We start from the raw sequence: 12357 nt of genomic DNA, 5'->3' as shown, positions 1-12357 counted from the left end.
GGAGCTAAATCTCAGGGTAGAAATTTACATTACTTGCAGCTCTGATCTAGCAGATGAGCAGTTGCAGGAAAGCTCCACTTCAACCAGTTTTGTATTGCTCACTGCTCCAGAATCTGTTTACATGTGGAACAGTATATAAATATTGGAAAGAAAGAAAGAAAGAAAGAAAGAAAGAAAGAAAGAAAGAAAGAAAGAAAGAAAGAAATTCAAGGTTGGAAAGGGGGTAAAAAACCGCAACACCCTAATACATAGCTCCGTATTGACAAGGGCCAAAGCACAGACCTACCGGAAAGTCTGCTTGTAAACAAAAAGCGTAAGCTTGGCCCTTGGTTCAAGCTCAGTGTAGGCTCAATTTTAGATTTTAAGTGCAGCTTACAAGCTAAAGTTTAGGTGTAGACCTTAGTCCAATTTAAAGAGTTCAGCTTTTAGTTCACTTTTAATTACCGGAGTGTAAGTCTAGAAAGCACACTTTGAGGCAGCACTGTGAGTCAAGTCCTTGCATTCCCAGAGGGGCTCTAACTACATCCTCTCCATAATCCCCACCCATTGCCCGCATTCCATTGTCCACATTCCCAATCCGGCTCAACTAACCTAGTCTTCTACTTACTGGAGTTTGGTGCAGTGTAGTTGAGCATAACACTGTTTTTTAAATAAGGAACTCTAACTTAATTGGCTACAGAAGCACTTTGACGCGGGGGTGGGGGGAGACTAGCTGAGGCTATAAAAGTAGGACAGGTCTGTGAGGGAGCCAGCTCTACAAGTGCAAGGGACAGCCCATTTAGGAACCATCTAAAAGTGAAAAGTATCAAGGTAATAAGAAATTAAGCAGACAGGGGAGTTAACTATCTGTTTGAGTTTAGCAACAAGATGAGGAGGCCTGGGCGCTCAACTCTTCCCCCACCCACCCCAATAGTGAATACTCACCTGTTCAGGTAAACAAACTCAGGAAAGACAGACAGCTATGAAGGTGTTGTGGGGACTATCTAGTGTATTGCACAGATGTCACATGTGCAACTGCCTGCTGGACAGAAGTCAATGCAGTGACCTCCTAACTCTCAGAGAACAAGTGTGTTGTCTGGAGGCAATGGTAGCTGACATGGAGAAGCTGAGAGAAGCAGAGAAGTTGGTGGCTGAGGCCTTCATGAATGATAGTGGTGTCCCAAGGTGACAGCTCCTCTGCTGTCACAGAGAATGAGGGTCTTGGGAAGGAAGGCATCACTCTGAGGAAGAGAGAAATGATCCCTTAGAAGGGACCATTCCTTGGGGGGTGAATAGAATCCACTCGGGGTGAGATTATGCCACTTGGGGGCGAAGGGTTCCTGGTAGTGGTCAATTTTATCATTAAGAGTCATAGACAGCTAGATTTATGATGGGTGATAGACCACATGGTGACTTGCCTGCCTCCTGCAAAGGCTGTGGATGCAGAAGTCATCTAGATAGCTTTGAATATAATGCTGGGGTGAAATAAGCAATCATGGTGCACATTGATACCAGTGACATGAGGAAAATGGTTGAGCAGTCCTGGAAGCCAAATTTAGGTTGCTAGGTAGGAGACCAAAAGCCAGGACCTCCAAGGTAGCTTTCTCTGAAATGCTATCTATTCCATGTCCAGACCCAGCTAGTAGGGTTGGCGGAGAATTTCTCCACGAATCTTCGGGAGGCCGAGCGCCGATGCATTCGGCCCCCCGAAAGTGTTGGGGAAATTCTCCGCCGGCCCCCTGCCCCCACCCCCAGGATGGGACTTACCTTCAGCGAATGTCCCTCTCGGCGGCGGGTCCCGGCGGCGGTTCGGCGGCATTTTGTCAGGGGCGGGGGCGGCGGCCAGTCTCCTGACCGGCTGCCGCCGCCGCCATTGCAAAAAAAAAAAGTAAAGTAAAAAAAAACACACACACACCCGTGATAGGCTACGTAACGATTTACGTAGCCTATCACGGCTAGATTTCCAAAGTCAGCCATGATAGGCTACATAAATCGTCACGTAGCCTATCACGGGTGACTTTGAAAAAAAAAAGCACGTACGCAAATGGCAGCGCCCATGGGGAAACGCTATTTGCGTTGCCCTTATTTTCGCCATAGTCTACATAAATCTTTACGTAGACTAGACGTGCCAAAATAAGGAACGCAAATGGCGGTCCCCATGGGAGCCGCCATTTGCGTATGCGCTTTTTTTTTTCAAAGTCACCCGTGATAGGCTACGTGACAATTTACGTAGCCTATCACGGCTGACTTTGGAAATCTAGCCGTGATAGGCTATGTAAATTGTTACGTAGCCTATCACAGGTGTGTGTGTGTGTTGTTGTTTTTTTACTTTTTTTTTCGCGGCCGGGTAGACGGGGCATTCCTACCCAGCCTGAATTTCGCCGGCGAGGGATGGGGCGTCTCCCCCCCCTCGCCTGAACTTCGGGGGGAGAAGCGAAGCGCCTCCCCCCCACCGCAAAGCAAGCTGCGGGACACGGTAAGTCCCTTTTGTCCATCCCTACCAGCTAGACTGGTGAAGCTGATAAGATGGTGGTGTACAGAAGAGGGGGTTAGATCTGTTAGGCATTGGGAATATTTTAATATTTTGAGACAAGCCAGGCCTGTACAAAACGGATGAGCTCCACTTTAACTAGATTGCCAGTGCTGAACATCAAAGGGGTGGCAGAGCAGTCAGGGATGAGCAGTAGGGATGTCCGGATTTTGTGAAATCCGTCCCACATGTGTTTCGTGGACTGTACAGTGTCATTCATTCTGGCGTTTGTTCATGGACGGATTCAATTTTTTTTCATTCGCTGGAAAAATATGCAAATAATTCCGTAAGAGGGTTTGCAACAATTTATATAATTTACCTTAGTACGTAACATTTACCATATTGTCCCCGATTCCATTCAACTTTTCCCCACATATATTTACCAGTCTCAGCAAAAATTTATATGTTTTCCTACAAATAAATTTGCATAAATTTGGGGGAAGTAAAAAATGATCCGAAAGTCCACGGACTACACACAGCCTGAGGAGGGTCAGTCCGCAGTGGTTTGCACAGATTGGATTCTTAGAAATCTGAACTCATTTTAGTCTGTCTCGAATTTCTCCAGCATCCCTAGTGAGCAGGGAGATGGCCAAGTTTTCAGATGACATGACATTATTAAGGGTGATAAAAACAAAGGGGGGGTTAGTGAAGAGCTTAGAAGTTTCTCGCCAAACTGGGGAATTGGCCATTAAAATGGCAAATGCAGTTCTGTGTAAGCAAGCCTAAAGTGATGCATATTGGGGTAAAAATCCTAACTTACCATTTATGCTGAAGAGGTATGAGCTGGCAGTCACTGACCAGCAAAAGAATCTTGGGGTTGTGATGGTTAGTTAAATTAAACCTGGCTTGTTGATCCGGTTTACAGCTCCTGTGAAAAAGGCAAGTTCCTTGTTGAGCATCATTAGGAAAGGTATCGAAATAAGACTGCCGATATTCTGTATTTAGACAAATTTATGTTGCGATCACACTTGGAACAGTGTGTATAGTTCTGGTCACTGGACCTCAAAAATGGATACTGAAACACTGGAAAAGGTGCAGAAAAGAACAACCAAAATTATCAAGGTCTGAAGAAACTCCCCTCTGAGGTAAATTTACAATGTTGGGGGCTTTTTTTGTTTAGAAAAAAGACAAGTAAGGGGACATGACTGAGGTGTATATAATTATGCATGGTGTGGAGATGTTTTTCTCCCTCTCTCACAATACTAGAGCCTGGGGTCATCGAATTAATGGTAGGGGATTTAGGACAGGTAAAAGGAGGTACTTCGCACAGCACATAGTCAAACTAGGAAATTTGCTACAAGATGTAGCGATGATTACTAACTTTAAATAAAAGGGGATTGAACAAACTTATGGAGGATAAGGCTATCAATGGCTACTAGTCATGATGGCTATATGTTACCTACATTAATTGGAGGCAGTAGGCCTCTGAATACCAGCTGCCAGGGAACACAAGTGGGAAGGTGTCTGGCTGGCCACTGTGGGAACAAACTGCTGGAGATGGGCCTTTGGTCTGATCAAGCAGGATTCATCTTAGTTTCCTATGATACACAGCTGCTGTGATGTTATATCCAAAACAGAGTTATTTCCAAATGCCTCAGAAAGGACTATAAAAGAAAGCCCATTATGTGGTAGCAGATACCATTGTTTAAGTGAGGTTTTGAATTTTAAATGGGAAGCTGCAGAAGGTGAAAGACAATGGTGAGGGTAAAAAAAACACCCTAATTTGCCCCCAGTACCACCATACCCATCCCAATTAGCACAAATCCCCTTGGATCAAATTTGGCTTCAGGAAAGAAAGAAAACTACAGGTGGCAGCCATCCGAAAAAGCTATTTATCCGGGTTAGCTTCTTCTCTTAGAAAACAAGGCAGGGGGCAGGAGAGGAGAGGAATCTATCTAGAAGATTTCGACAACCTCATTAGTGCTGGTTGCAGGCTACACAAATTTAGTCATGAGTTATGCAGAGTTCGACAGACACTGGCAAGAACCCACGCAAAGAAAGAACAGACATCTTTATTTGACAACTTGAAATATGTTTTCAAATCAGATAAAGATAATGTTTCCTCATGTTTTTGCCAGCTCTAAAGTGCTCCCCCTCATGCTCATTAGCAAGAGAAGTTCCCCTCATCCCACCTGTTTTCATGAAGTTAGGGTTTGTCTGGTGATGAACACTGCTGGGCTATCATTAATCAGCACAGAAACAGCCAGCCTTCTGCTTCTTTTCCAGTAATCTTTCCATTTTCAGACCCTGTTGTTTCTGCTTGTCCCTCTTGGCCAGGGGTGGAGAACCTTTTCCAGACAGAGGGCCACACTGCCTCTGTGGAAACCTGTTCATAGGGTGCATGCTGGGGGGGAGGGTAGAACTACAGTTTTTTTCCACTATAAGCCTCCCACCACCCACATACAATATCCATCCATCTACCTCTTTCCCCCTACTTCCCATTTTCCCTTCCCAAGCCTCCCCTCCACAGTACACGCACACAGAACTGCTAGCTACACCTTGAAAGTAATGTGTAGTTTAACCCTGAGTAAATGGGCCAGCAGTGCACTCTGTAAACCTCAAAAGAAGCAGCTCAACACAATTGATGCTCTATTTCTATTTGAAGCTTTTGAACACAGAAGGGAGCCACTCAAGAGCAAGTGTGAGAACTGCCCTTACAGATCAGTCTCCACTGTTCCCTTTAATCCACTCAAACTCCATAAAGTAGCAAACTCTTGTCTATACGAAGGAGCTTTCAGACAGAAGGCTTCTACAAGCACATGTATGTAAAGTGCTCACTACTCTGTTCACTTACCTCCCAAACCATTATTCGGGCTTCTCTTTCTACAACAGCAAGACATATGTTTCAAAGAAGTCATATACCAATTTAAAAATTCACTGATTTCCAAAAGTAGCTCCAGAAGACTAACATCAAGAACCATCTACCCACCCACCTCCCCACTCCAGCTGATCCCAAAGGGATAATCTTCAACCCAAGACCATAAATTAAACAGAGTAATGATTCAGTTCAAGGCTATCTATGTAGATGATCAGTTTACACCACAGAAAATGAGCAAGTGTTGCTCATTTGTTGCATGGTATCTACAGATCTTCCCTCAAGGAAACACTTCCATTTGGGGATGTCACATTTTCCCTGCATTCAAGCCCATAATATATCACTAGGCACGGGCATAATATATATTATATATTATATATTACATTACATTACATTATATTATATTAAAGATATATTATAATATAATATATAATATAATATATCACGGGCATCTACTGGATAATGCCTGTGGCCCTGATGAATGACACAACTCCCCACACACACAATCACCTTCGCCCCATGTGGTCATGTTACAACCTTAACATCAGCATTCAGTCCATAATGAGGGCATTTGCAAGGGAGCCAAAACTGAGTATTTCAAGGTAAGTGATGTCGCAGCTCTGTCATATTCACCTCTTTCCACATGAGACTTTTGCCTTGATGAATGCCAAGATATGCCACACTTTTCCTTGAGGCTAGACAAATTTCAGCTCCAGGCGAGACCCCCTCCTTGTACACTGGAACACACATTATCCAGAGTTCAAAAACAGAGAGAAAGTACAGGAGGACATGACACTCCCACTCCATCTGAATCTCAGCTGTCCCTTCTTCAGCAAAGGAGCCTCCATACACTAAAGCAGGGGTGGGCAGAAGAGGCAGGGAACCTCTTTCAGCCCAAAGGCTGAACTCCATTTTGGAAAAGATTTCGGGGGGGGGGGGCTGCGTTCCAGTGGTGGGTGGGGCCAAAAATCCCAAATATATCAGCATAACATAGTTTAAAGCTCTTACTGCCAGTAACTACAGCCTTAGGAGAGGCATTTCAGCCATTAGAATGGGGGGGGCACAAAACCCAGGAAACCCCCCAAAGTATCGGTGCTTGGTAGAAAGGGGGTGAGGCCATCTGGGGAACCCTGTAGGGCTAGATATGGCCCTCAGGCCTGAGGTTCCCCACCTCTGATCTACTGGTAGACGTCTGAACAATTTGCAATAGATCGCCAAAGCTTTGGCCCCCAATTATTTAACAACAGCAGCAACAAAATGATCCACCTCCTGTCCTAAATTGTGCTGCAGAAATTAAGAAAACATAGGATAGCCTTCCCCAACCTGGTGTCCCTCCCCAGATATGTTAGACTACAACCCCCATCATCTCCAATAACACCAGTGTACCATCCAAACCACCTGCAGCCTTGGGATGGGAGGAAGTTAGGCCTGTGCTCTTAGCTTGCTAAACTGTGATCTCTTCAGAATTACTATGCCATCTCTCTTCTCATTAGTTGCTTAAAATTAGCCAGCAGTTCTTTTGATGACATTGAAAATAAACAACTCAGAGGAGATCATATTTGTTTGACTCCAAAAATGGAAATAAGGCATCTGTTAATGGCATTTAATACCTGCCTTACCGGTATAAGGGCTGCTCTGTTTTTGAATCAGATGCTGGCTAGCATAGCTGGGCCTGCAATAAGTCTACATTTCCCTGTTATAAACCATGCAAATGTTCAGGGTTCTAGTAAACCTGCAATTTGGGATGGTTGGGTAATAAAGATATAGTCACTCCAGCCGTGAGCAGCACTGTAACCTTGGATGAAAACCTTATTTGGAGGACCTTTTTGGCAAGTTCAGATTGCTTTCTCATTGGCCCAGAGCCCACTCATAAAATATCATTCTCAATTCAGTAAGTTGGCTGTTGTTTGATCTGCTATATAGAACCTTGCTGCTTCTTGTTTCTAGTCTACCGCTCTTGCTTATGGTTTCTCTGTGCTGGATATTGCATCCCATCTGGTGATCATTTCTTGAGCTGAACTCTTCTTCCTTGGCTCTCATGTGTCATCTCTCCAGAGCATCCAGATTTTCTGTTGACCAGCCTTCCCCAGCCTAGTGCCCTCCAGATGTGTTGGACTACAATTCCCATTATCTCCCACCCAGCAAGGGTGGGAATTGTACTCCAATTCACCAGGAAGGCACCAGCTGGGGGAAGGCTGCTCTTGACTTTCACTTTGCTCCCTATTACCCGATCACCTGATCCAAATACACCATGTACTTCACATGCTGCGCCATTTGCCTAATAATGCCCTGTTTACAAATGAATATATGTGGGAACAAGACTTGGCATTCTGAAAAGAGAGTCAAATTTGAATCTAAGCTTTGCTGCAGTTTTTGAAGAACTTTCAGTTGTAACAGAATGAGGGTATATAGACCCAAGACAGTCCTTTAAATATACTTTCTTTTTCAAAATAGCCACAGAACGAATACTTTGTGTTAAAAAAAGAAAATGACAGTTATGTACAGCACTACTGTATATACAGTGGAGTTTCATTACAGTGAAAGGATGCATGGGTTCAGTTTCTCGAAATGTTGTTAATCAGACCTTGCCATTTGAGACCACTTCCTCATCTGTGGTTTTCACAAATGCTGTACTATTTATTTGCAAGGAAGTGGGGTTATTTTCCATTACAGGGTTTCCCCTTCCTTGTCTACAAGGATATATATTTGCTGATACAACTAAGCATGTGTTCCAATGGTCCCTATGGATAAGGAACAGTCCCAATTTTCTGGTAACTGTCCCTGATACATGACAGCCCCTATTTTGGTTTTAGGGAAAATTTGGAGGATGCATTTAAATGTTTTTGTTAGTGTGAATTGATAAAATCTGCAGGTATGGAAGCTCAAACCTGGGTATGCTGCAACTGCACCTTCATGCTACTGCGCATGCATGCCCATGAACACTAAGGTAGCATTCCTGTACCCATTTACCTGGGAGTAAGCCCCACTGAACTCAGTGGGACGCATTTCTGAGTAGACAGGTATAGGGTTGTGCTGTATGGCAACATATAGTAGGCAGCCTAGCATTTCACATTCTGCAGCTGTTAAGGTATGAACTGTTGATAAAGGGGAAAACTGTGTTTTTATTGGTATACCTTTTTAGCCAAAAGAACAAAGATACTTTACAAAAAATTAAGTGCAGCACAGGCTATGGCACATGTAACTGAATATAGTGGGTAGAGATTCCTCAACATGTTATGGGGATGGAGCTTAGGAAATTAGCTATGCTGTGATCTTAAAATGTTTGCTATTTTGAAGGCCAACAGAAAAGTATGGGATAGTCCCATATATAACTCCAATTCTACAGGTTTGTATGCGTGTGTGAGGCGTGGGGTCAGGAGGGAAATGGACTGAAGTTTTCCAGCATGTTCACAGGGGAGCTGGCTTTTTCTTCAGCTCATTTTCATAATTGCTTCCTCCAGTTCAGTTACAAGCAGTAATGTGATACTGCTGCAAACAAGGCAAAGTTATCCTTTGTACTGTATTATAAGCAGCGAGGGGTGGGCAGCTAAAGGTATATCCGGACTGGTAGCTTTTCACACAATTGGTCTCTGAAAAATTGATGACTCAGTCCACATCATATCCTGTGATCTGTTGCTATTCAGCACTCTGCCTTCTGGATTTCTGTTCTTGTTCCTTGTTTGTACCTTATTAAAAAGGTTGAAATTGCCAAGCAATTCATTTAGACCTGGCTTCCCCAACTGAACACCCTCCAGATGTGTCCAAATGCAGCTCCCATAATTTCCAGTACATACTGGCTGGGAATTATGGGAGTTGCAGTCATAGAATCATAGAATAGTAGGGTTGGAAGGGGCCTACAAGGCCATCGAGTCCAACCCCCTGCTCAATGCAGGAATCCAAGTCAGAGCATCCCTGACAGATGGCTGTCCAGCCTCATCTTGAATGCCTCCAGTGTGGGAGAGCCCACCACCTCCCTAGGTAATTGGTTCCATTGTCATATTGCTCTAACAGTCAGAAAGTTTTTCCTCATGTTTAGCCGGAATCTGGCTTCCTGTCACTTGAGCCCATTGTTCCATGTCCTGCACTCTGGGATGATTGAGAAGAGATCCTGGCCTTCCTCTCTGTGACAGCCTTTCAAGTACTTGAAGAGCGCTATCATCTCTCCCCTCAGCCTTCTCTTCTCAAGGCTAAACATGCCCAGTTCTTTCAGTCTCTCCTTCAATTCCTTCAGTCCAACACATCTGGAGGGCAGCAGACTGAGGAAAGCTAGTTCAGACAAAAGCCTCCCTCTTCCTGCCCATTGTCTTCCCAGATCTCCCACACTTCTGCTACTTTTCAGGTTCTAGACTTGGTGCCCCCTCTCCACTCTACTTAGCCCCTCTGACACATATAATGGGCCTAATTTTCCTCTACGGGGTCCTGTAGCTGTCTGGGATGGACCCTTCCAAAGAGGAAGCAAAAGGATGGCAGACCAGGTGCTACTTGACTGTTGTCCTACAGTGACCAAGCTCATTCAAATAAGATGGTGGCAAGAGCCTGTTTCTTCTTGTCAGCATTCTGGAGGTCCTAGAGTTGTTCTTTGTTGTTGTTTATTCGGTCAGTCGCTTCCGACTCTTCGTGACTTCATGGACCAGCCCTCGCCAGAGCTTCCTGTCGGCCGTTGCTACCCCCTTGCCGTTGGTCGGCCCCTCTTCCTTCTGCCTTCCACTTTCCCTAGCATCAGCATCTTCTCCAGGGTATCCTGTCTTCTCATTATGTGGCCAAAGTACTTCAGTCTTGCCTTTAATATCATTCCCTCAAGTGAGCAGTCTGGATCAGTAAACTGTATGAAAGTTAAAACCCCTCCCCTGAATTACTGCTGTGATCAGACTCAAAGCTTCCACCCCACAGAGTTGCTGTAAAGAGAAAATGAATGTGTAGGGAGATCCAACCACACATGTAACATGTAGCACAGCGAAACATTCTTGCCTAGGGACCCAAAGACAACTGCCTATGCTTTCTACTCATAGCAGCCAGGCTAGAAATAGCATTTCAATGGAAAACAGTTTTCAAATTTACACTGTAAATGACTGACATGCTAGAATACCAATGGACAAGAAGTTTAGGCAGCAAAATCAGCTGGCTAGAGGACTTGTTAAAGAAGCCAACTTGTATGAAAACTGGTAACCATTTATTCCCTTCGTTAATGAACACTAGGACTTTACTCGGCCCAGCTAGCAGCCACTCTAGGACAAGGGTGAGCAGAAGGTAGCTCTGGATCTACTGAGAGATCTCTGGGTGATTTGCAATAGATCAGCATGGGCTTCCGACTTCCAATTGTTTAACAATAGCAACAACAAAATTACTTTTACCTAAATTGAGCTGCTGAGATGACAAAAGGTTGAGAGAACTAGAGGTGGACTTTTGCTCACTTCAGTTCTGGCACTTAAAAACAAATTCTTAGGCTCAGAATGTTCTCAAGGACACGCTCTTCTTTCATTCTAAGTGTATGTGTTTTCACCTGGCTCTGGTTAGTCATTCTTTAAATTCTAGTAAAAAACCAAAGTAGATCTGACAAGCCTAAAGTCTGCCCACCCTTGCTCCAAGACAGCCTTCCCCAATGTAGCACCCTCCAGGTGTGTTGGACAACAACGCCCATAATTACCCAGCCAGCTATGGGAGTTGTAGTCCCACAGATCTGGAGGGTACCAGGTTTGGGAAAGGCATCTCTAAGATGACTCTTGACTTGTTTTTCTCAGACTTTACCTCAGCTTTTCCTCCTTCCTGCCAAGGATCATAAATCTCTTCGCTGCTAGTACATCCCTTGTTCAGCTGCAGTTATACTACAAACTGTGAATGTAACCCAACATGACAAGAATTTTGTGGTTTTTTTGCTATGTTACAGTACATCAATACAAGTTTATTTTTAAAGGGGGGGAGAGAATGTACACCTGAGGCTTGACAAAGTGGTTCCTAATGTTCACACATTAAAGAACCCTGGCCACTGTTTGGCAAAGCCTGGTGTCATATATGAAAGAGAAAACGGGAAGGATGCAGAAATTAACTCTTCCTGGCATTGAGCATGTAGCTTATATCTAGTGTACAGAACAGAAAAGACAAGGAATAAATTCAAAACAAACACTATTCAGTGTAAGAAACCTGACAACACTGCACTGGACCAATTATATATATTTTCTTTGCGAGGTTTATAATACTTGATGGTACAAGTACCACTGAGTATTATACATTTTGCAAATAAAAAAATTAATTGGTCCAGTGCAGTGTTGTCAGGTTTCTTACACTTGGAGTGTTTGCTTATATATCTAGGTCAGGGGTGGGCAGAAGGTAGATCTCCAGATGTTTTGGATTTCAACATGCAGAAGGCCCTGCCAGCACAGCCAATGGTCAGGAATGCTGGGAGTTAAAGTCCAAAACATCTGGAGATCTACCTTGGCCCACCCCGATCTAGGCTGATAAAAGAATGCACTTCAACCCAGACATGGGTGTGCATGCACACACACATACACCCATTCTGATTTTAAAAATCATGCAACTTCACTGTTTGTAAACAGGGAGAGGAGGAGAGCTGGCTTTTTTAAAAGCAAACAAGCTCTGAACTTTGTTACCTTACCTGTTTGTGTCTCTAGAAAGTGATTGGCTGTAGACAGAACACCCAGCCAGAGAAAGAAAAAGAAAAGAAAAAAACCAGGCAGGGCCCTCCCTTATCACTAAAGCAAATGTTGACTAACGTTTAACCAAAGGAGCAGGGCAGAGTCAGCACAAGCTCCTTTTCTATGGGAGGTATCCAAGAGTAATGGGGGCAAGATCAGCAATGGGCAAGGCAGTGCTTGAGCTTATCCTTCTTGATCATGGCTCTAAGAGCAATGCAATCGGTGTTTTGGTAAAGCTAAAATTACAGCAGCTTCCAAAGTACTCATTTGCTTGGGATCAGCGTGTAGCTTTTTGTCTTTAAGGACAATCAAGCAATTGGCTATAAAAACCTAGTTAATGTTTGACCTACTGTGGACACAGAAAACTGTTGCAATCTCAACAA

General features: G+C 44.0%; 1 protein-coding gene across 3 annotated transcripts in view; it reads right to left on the bottom strand.

The window, feature by feature from the left end:
- Positions 1-12357, bottom strand: part of SEMA4G (semaphorin 4G) — a 117784-nt gene that overhangs the window by 82147 nt on the left and 23280 nt on the right. Inside the window, exon 2 of one of the 3 annotated variants that reach the window (XM_084846476.1) lies at positions 3270-3377. The exons of the other annotated variants lie outside the window; for them this stretch is intronic. The gene's annotated coding sequence lies outside the window, so the exon portion shown is untranslated. The remainder of the gene's footprint in view (positions 1-3269; positions 3378-12357) is intronic. 3 annotated transcript variants of the gene reach the window in all.

This window comes from Heloderma suspectum, chromosome 3 (assembly GCF_057233095.1).
Source record: "Heloderma suspectum isolate Gila_16-S chromosome 3, 16-S_ref, whole genome shotgun sequence".
Taxonomy (NCBI): Eukaryota; Metazoa; Chordata; class Lepidosauria; order Squamata; family Helodermatidae; genus Heloderma; species Heloderma suspectum.
The sequence above is the reverse complement of the archived record's forward strand: the minus strand, read 5'-3'. Positions and strand labels throughout refer to the sequence as shown.